The sequence below is a fragment of the Meriones unguiculatus genome, chromosome 1, assembly GCF_030254825.1.
Source record: "Meriones unguiculatus strain TT.TT164.6M chromosome 1, Bangor_MerUng_6.1, whole genome shotgun sequence".
Taxonomy (NCBI): Eukaryota; Metazoa; Chordata; class Mammalia; order Rodentia; family Muridae; genus Meriones; species Meriones unguiculatus.
This window is the reverse complement of record NC_083349.1, coordinates 17,295,432-17,303,461: the sequence shown is the minus strand read 5'-3', so window position 1 is coordinate 17,303,461 and position 8,030 is coordinate 17,295,432.

Sequence of the window (8,030 nt, the reverse complement as noted above, 5' to 3'; positions counted from 1 at the left end):
TGTGCCCCTATCTCGGGATTTGACAAATGCATGTGGTTGTGACAAATGCATGAGGCTGTGAGCAACACCTTTTGGGACATAGCTTCCTGGGCAGCTTCTCATCCCACACTATGCATGTCTATTCTCTTCATGGTTTCCATCCTTCCTGTGGTCTAGGGAGTGGGGTCCAGCTTGGGGTCCTCTTTGCTCGGGTCTTGGGAGACCAGAGACTTCAACTGTTCTTGGGCCACACATGTTGGGTAGAATTGCCAGGCCAGTGGGTACAGCAAGTTTATAAGACTCCCAGGGAGGCTGTGTCATTTCCAGCACTTATTCTGGTGGTTGGGGACAATGAGAAGAGATGGCTGAGCAGCACTGCTGTGCTGAGCTACTGTTGGGTGGTACAGTTGGCAGCCAGCCTAGTCTCCCAGGATGTTAGTCCCAAGGAGGGAGGAGAGGCATGCTGGGGTGCAGGGCATGCTGGGGTGTGCTGTATGTAGAGGGTACAGGGAATGTTGGGCACGCTATAGTGGGAGGCATACTTGGGCAAGGGACATGTTGGGCTGTGGGGCATCCTGAGGTGTAGGTCATGTTGGGCTGTGCATTATGCTGGGGTATGGGGCTCGTCAAGCCATACTGGGTTGAGGGTCATATTAGTTTGCCAGACACGCTGGTGAGAAAGGCATGTTCGCGTGCAGGACAGACTGGAAGAGGAGCCTTACGCTCTGGCCAGTGCACAGATGGAGGTCTCCACTGAGGTAGGGGACCACTGAGGTAGGGGACCACAACCTAGGAGTTCAACAAGGTTAAGCCTTGGAGACTGAAGCCTGGTTCTATGTGAAGACAGCTGCAGCTCCCCTCTGCCACCCCCTCCCCTTCCCCAAGCTCTCAAGGGCACAGAATGGACCGAGTGAGTGTGCCTGCCTGAAGGCCACTGCTTATCGTCGGAGTTCCGTGCCAAGCACGTCCTCCTGATCCACAAGGATACTTTCTGTCTCCTAAGCAGAGGGAGGCAACCTCATGCATGCTAGCGCAGGGGCTACGGCTGGGGGATACACAATGCCCTCGGCAGCAGGATGGGCTAATGAGAGCACTGAGGTCTTCCTGGGGCTGACATGGCTGCAGATGAAGGGCTCACCATGAGAGATGGGAAGAGGGTTCGGGTTCGTGTCTAGAGTACCCCCCTTCTGCCTACGGCAGATCTCAGGCTGGGGCCCGTGGGCAGGTGTGAGCTGGGCTCTGGAGGCAGTGGGACTGCTCTAGGGGGTCCTGGTGCCCTGTTCATAGGCTTAGGGTTCACTCAAGGTGCTGGAGTGCCACGAAGGAACTTGGCAAAGGGATAGCTGTGGGTATACCTGTTGCACAGCCAGACCTTGAAAGGGCCTGAGATCCCAGAGTTCACAGGACCTTTTGTAAGTCGTGGCCAGGAAAACCAGGCTCAAACTGAAATCTTCATTCTTAGCCTCCTGGCTCCCCAGCGAAATCAGCACAGCAGCCTGAGAGAGGCCTCCAAGACACAGGTCATTTAGCCCCACAATGTTTGTGACTCCCTGTGGTCCATGGGAAACACAATGGGTCCACGACCTAGCTAACCCTTCTCCTCCAGGTCCAGCTGAAGGACCAGGCCGGGAAGAGGACAGTGCCTCATATACTTCTAGAGGGACAGCTGTTCCTACACTGGGCTACAGTCCACCTCTCCTGTTGTGAGGCCATTCTGGGCTTTTCCGTTGCCTTGTTATTACCAAGTGTTGGTGTTACAGTCTGCAAGAGGGGAGAAAGTTCAGAAAAAGCAAGGCACACAGCAGAGTTAAGAGGGCAGTCCGGGACTCGCCTCACCTGTTACCGCATCTGTCTGTTTCTCATCCTTTCTTAGTCTCTGTCACTCAGAGTCTCAGTCTTTCCTCCCTCCCCTCCCCCCCTTTCCCCTTTTCCCTCCTCTTCTTTCTTTCATTTCTTTTGCAAATGTGGGGCCAAGGCTACAGCCCAAGGTTGGGGACAACACTGTAGCTGCAGCTGCAGAAGGGAGACAGCTCTCAGGATGCTTTCCAGATGGGAGGCACGGGGGGGGGGGGGGTCTGTTGGAGCTCTTTGGGCTCAGGTCCAGAAGGTTGGTTCTGAGTTCTCTTATTTTAGTCCCACGAAAATTTGAAAGTGGGCCTCTTACCGACTAGTGCCCCTGAGAACACTTCCTCCACCCCAGGGGACTCAGAAATGTGTCTGAGGCTAGGCATGGTGGCACGTGCCTTTAATCACAGCACTGGGGGAGGTGGGGGGTTGGGGAAGGTGGGGGACAGAGATAGGTGGCTCTCTATGAGTTTGAGACAGGCTTGATCTGTATGGTGAGTTCTAGGATAGCCAGGGCCACACAGAGAGACGAAAAACAAAACAACCAGAAATGGATCTGCATACGTGTGTGTGTGTGTGTGTGTGTGTGTGTGTGTGTGTGTGTGTGTGTGTCTGAACTTTTGGGGCTGTACTCCCTTCTCTGTGGAACAGCTGTCCATCATGACAGGATTCTGGTGTCCTTAGCCCAGGCCAGGCATACCGGGCCTCTAAGCAGCAGGCCCTCTCCACGTTCCAGTCATTTCTCTTTATACTGCCTATCAGTCACTGCTCACCACTCTCATAGCCAAAGGCCAGGTCCATGGGCATGAAACAGGAGATGGCTCTCAGAGCAGTATAGTCTGCAGATCCTGTCACCCCCAGAGTCCCAAGAGCTTCTTAAACACCAGCCCCTGTGACAGCCTAGGGCTCCGAGATTCATCCTGGGCATTGTCAGGAATGCTCCGAGCTACTGGTCTTCCCTTGATTTTCTTGTATGTGCCCATTACTAGGGGTCCTGTCCTTACCCACTGCTCTCGGGATCTAGATGAGACCCTCCTTTCTTCCCAGGTGGGTAAGTACTGCCCGAGGGCTGTTGTGAGACACATTTGACTTAGTCCTGGCCGATCTCAGGCAAGGCAGTGTGGCCTTCCTCTGAATATGATGGATACTTGCCATGCGGACTCCTACTCCTAGCTTGCTCAATCCTAGCTTGCCTGGCTAGCACTGATGAGTTAAGGTTCACACCCTGTACGCTGAGCTGCCCAGCCTGGGTAGAGTGGTGTGTCTGGATGTCTGCTGTACTTGGCCTCTAGTTCTACAGATTGGAACAGAGGTGCTGGATCTTGAGACCAAGACAGACAGGCCCAGGGATGGAAGCATGGAGATTTCAGCTTTGCTTCCTAAGCAGCCTCTGACTGCCCACATCCTGGGGACATGCCTGCTCACAGCTAGTCCATAGGGCATGGACTTTGTGTAAGGTCCTTGTGTGAGTATTCTTAGGTCTTTGGTGTCTCTAAAGAGCCCTCTCTAAGTTGGCCATGGTTTCTTCTTTCTGATACCTTTTAACTATGTCCTCCACAATCCCCTGGGGATTTTGGGAAAAGGATAAGGCTCATGTCAGCTCTGTACCACAGAGAACCCTTCCTGGACCTTGGACCCATGGTCAGCAGCCGCCTGACCCTCTGTATAAAAGCTACCAGAGGTTCAGGTAGGGGCTTTCCAGTGGCTTCCCAGAGGCAGGAGTCTGGATCACAGTTCTCAGCTAAGCAGAAGACAGTTATAAGATACTGTCTTATAGATGTCAAGCCTGGAAGCCAGCAAAGTCCAGCCTCGGGATTACGGAATCATCCAGAGACACCGCTATCACTGAGCACTGCAGGTGCAGGAGGAGGCGTGCCCTTCTCCCCGGACAAGCAGTTCTCCCCCATGTGCATTCTCCAGGCCCCTGACGAAAGCAAGAGATAAAAGTGTTGAGGGGAAGCTGGCCAGGACTGGCCCTATCCCAGTTCCTGAGACAGCAGCCCCCTACCCCGAGGGCCCCACCTCCAAAAGACCTACTTGTTCACAGCAGGTCTTTGTGCCCCGACCTCGTGAGTTCGGGGGTGGGACGGGGTCCTTGGCACGGAACAGCTCTCTGACCACATGGGACTGCACTGACCAAGGTCTCAGCCATGCATAAATGAGGTGCCCGGGCTGCAAGCAACAGGACTCCACTGAGCAGCAGTCAAGTCCTCCACCGCTCCTTCCAAGCTCTGCATGGCTCTCAGGCCACTAAGGACCCAGTGCCCAGGCAGTCTGGACCCAGGTAAGGCCGGGTTGCCTCTGGGGACACATCTTGGGCTTAGCTGGGCTCCTTTATCATACTCACAGGATGGCAGTGCCTGCTGCTCCTGGCCTTAGTCCTAAGCTTTTCCTGGTTGTCTTTTGCAGGGGACTGACCTTCTGGCGGCTGCTGCTGCCGGCAAACAGACTCGCTGGCTGTTCCTTTTTCCTATGCATATACTTCTTTGTGGATCTGGCCTAAAGAGGTATAGTGCATGGGAAAATGGAGCAGTGAGGTCTTCTCTGCCAGAACAACGTCCTTCGTCCTTCACACCTGCTTCCTGAGCTGGCTACTTCTTCCCTCCCGCTGGACCCAGGGCTGGGCTCTTCCCTGTCCGCTCCTGGGCACTGTAAGAGAAGAAGAGCCAAACTGCCTTTCCTGTGCCCTTGAGAGAACAATGCTGCCACAGCAGATCTTAGGGACCAGGGTGGGGGAACTCTGGGGCTGATCCGACTAATTCAAGGTTTTCCAGAAGGTGCCAGAACAGGAGCTGAGGCAGATCCACGTGAGTTTGTGCTTAGGCAGTCCTGGGCTCTGGGGACCTAAGAGGTGGTGGCTGGGCTCAGGGCTTGAGCTTTGACATTTTCTTTACAGGTATGAGATCAGCGTATGAGCACAGTTCCACATTAGTGGGTGGCCTCGGGTCTGATGTTACAGGAGGTATGAGGGCCAGCCAAGGGTTTGGTGGCCTCTGGGTCTAGTCTGCGTGGTTTCTTGTCACCATCATTGCTTTTTTTTATAACGATGAGAGTGAGCTGAAGTTCTAGAGAAGCACCCAGTGGCAGGATGCTTGCCATTGATGAGTGAGATCTTGGGTTTAATTTCTAGATCTGAGGGAAAATGAAAATCAGGAAAGCTGACAAAAATAAAGCGTTTGGACCAAGCTGCTCTGTTATACTGTGCTTTTTTCCCCCTCCATGAATGTGGTCTAAGGGGGGGGGAGAAAGAGGGGTGATCACACTGTGGGGAGCGACACCACTGGTGCCACATTGAGAGTGTCACATCAAGGAAGGTATATCAGAGGTATCACATGGGAGTGTCACAACTGGAGACATCACGCCAAGGGAAGGACATGAGGGAATCACATTCAGGGGATGGACATTGGTTAGTGTCACATTGAGGGAGTCACACTGGATGGTGTCACACTGATGTGAAGGATACTGGGGGCGTATACCATCAAGGGGTGGGGCATCAAGAGAGCACACTGGGAGATCTGATCAAGATGCACAAACAGAAAATGAGGGTTCTTAGGTTCCTTGGGGGAGCTCTGGGGCTGGTACAGGTTGGCCCACTCTTTTAAAGGGAATGCACTCAGCCAGGTAACAGGGACAGAAGAACCTGGGAAACTTGTGAGTATAGGGCAGGGTCTTTATGAACAAGGAACAAGGAACAAGCCTTTGTGGGCTGAGCTACCAAGCCCTTCCACCCCTTGAAGTTTGAACCACTGGTCTTAAAGGTGTGGGACCTTTACCCTGTCAGTTTCAAATTGGGCTCAACAAAGCTCTGTCCAATAGCAACCCCTCCACCCCAATCTACCCCAGACTGTGTGTGCCTCACCTGTTCCTCTTTTTTTTTTTTTTTTTTTTTTTTGAGACAGGGTTTCTCTGTGTAGCCTTGGCTGTCCTGGACTCACTTTGTAGACCATGCTGGCCTTGAACTCACAGAGATCCGCCTGCCTCTGCCTCCTGAAGTGCTGGGATTACAGGCACCTCCTTTCAGAGCCACTGACTGAATACGGGGAAGGGAAAGAGGAGAGGACACTGTTGAAGGGCTTCCCAGTAGAAAAGCTCCTTGCTTTTTTCTTCCCAGATGCTAGCTACCCAGTAGGAGAAAGAGATTGGGGGGGGGGGGGGAGATGATCAGGACAGAGTATGCTAGAATAAGTCCTCACCCACTGAGGGAAGGTGTGGGAACTCTGGCGACCCTCAGGGCTGAGTCCTTACTTGGTATAATAAGCAAACTGTAAAATCCTGGACAGCTCCCTTCCCACCCCCATTCCTCCAGTCAGCTTATCTCTAGACTCCCACAGTCCTCAGGGGCTTTGTTTAGACATCAGTCACTACACATCTCAATGCAGATCTGATATAAGGCAAGGGCTCACTGTAAACATTCCCACAGCACAAGCACCAAGAAAGGGAAGTCTAGGTGTCCCAAGGTTGGCTTGCTGAGAACGCAGAACCTTGGAATAGGCTCCTATTCCCTCTTTCACTGTTTGGTACATGTGGGCGTGGCTCCAAAGGTCAGCTTCACCTGCCTGAAGACTGAGCAGGGTCCTGGGAATGAGCGTCCCCTGCCGCATGTTCCGGTAACTCACAGCCCCGCTGCCCACGTGCAGGCCCTCAGTGTAGGACTGGCAAGGAGAAGTTCGTCCCAGATCAGGGCACACTGGCACAGGTTGGTACCACATTCTTCCCTGCAGGAAGCCAGGGGGCCTTGGCCATTGTGCTCATGGAGGCTGCGGGAAGGTTCTGTCAGCTCTTCCTGCAGAGAGGAGTCTCACGCAGGGAGACTCATACACAAGCCTTAGTCCAGGAAGCCTCAGGTCCTCAGCTTATGCTCTGTTCCAGAAGAGCTGCTGAGTGCTGTTCCTGGCCGCTCACACCATCATGGCCATTGGCTAGGACCTTCTGTTAGAGCGCTTTTAGAGACTCACGTCTAAGCTGATAAACACGACATCTACCTCTCCTTCCATGGCTTTTTCTTACCTGGGAGGCTGATAATTTTTTTTTTTCAGTAGGAAAACCAGTTTGGACAACACTTTTTATTGAATAAATTATCCTTGCAGATTATGGTAAAAATCTTCACACACAGGCCTGGTGTGGTGGCACATACCTTTAATGCCAGCACTCAGGAGACAGAGGCAGGAGGATCTCTGTGAGTTCTAGGCCAGCCTACTTATTAGGTCTATATATTAAGTTTCAGGACAGCCAAGACTACATAGAGAAATCATTTCTTAAAAAATGAAAGCAACAACAAAAAGAGAGCTTTACACTTAACAAGCCCATACTTGGCTTTTGAATCCATATACTCACCTATCAATTACTTTCCAAATTTACCCTTTCAGTGACTCTCAGTGAAAGAATAGCTTTAAAACTTCTTCAGCTAGGCCGGGCAGTGGTGGTGGACACCTTTAATCCCAGCACTCCTGAGGCAGAGGCAGATGGATCCCTGAGTTCAAGGCCAGCCTTATCTTCAGAGAGCCAGAACAGCCAGAACTACACAGAGAAGTTGTCTTGGAAAAACAAACAAACAAACAAACCCCAACATTTCTTCAGCTGAGCTGGGCATAGTGTTGCATGCCTTTGATCTCAGTACTGAGTTTAAAGCCAGTCTGGTCTGCAGATAAAGTTCCAGGACAGTCAGGGACACACAGCAAAACCCTGTCTTGAAAAACCAACAAAACAGGATCAGAGAAATGGCTCAGTGGTTAAGAGTCCTGGCTGTTCTTCCAGAGGACCTGAGTTCATTTCCCGGCACCCATACAGCACCTCACAACCCTCTGTCACTCCAGTTCCAGGGAATCCAACACCCTCACACAGACATAACAATGCACAAAATAAATAAATATGAATACATAAATCATTAAAAAAATCAACAAGCCAAACAAACAAAAACAGCCATAAAATCCCATCCATGGACTGGTAGAGCTATAGGATGAGGTAGCTACCATGTCATGAATATAAAAATGAAGGCATGTCTTTGTAAACTCTGCCAGTGGAAGGCCATAGAATGAAGTGTTTCCTCAATTGTCACAAATCCCAGGGACCCACAGACAAAGCTGATCCCCATGTGTGTACCTGTGGTATGTCAGAGATTATCCTGGAAGCACATGCAGAGGCTTGGGAATTTGACAACTTGACAGAAACCCCAGGAGGAATCAGAAGACAGTGTGAAAGCCTGGAGC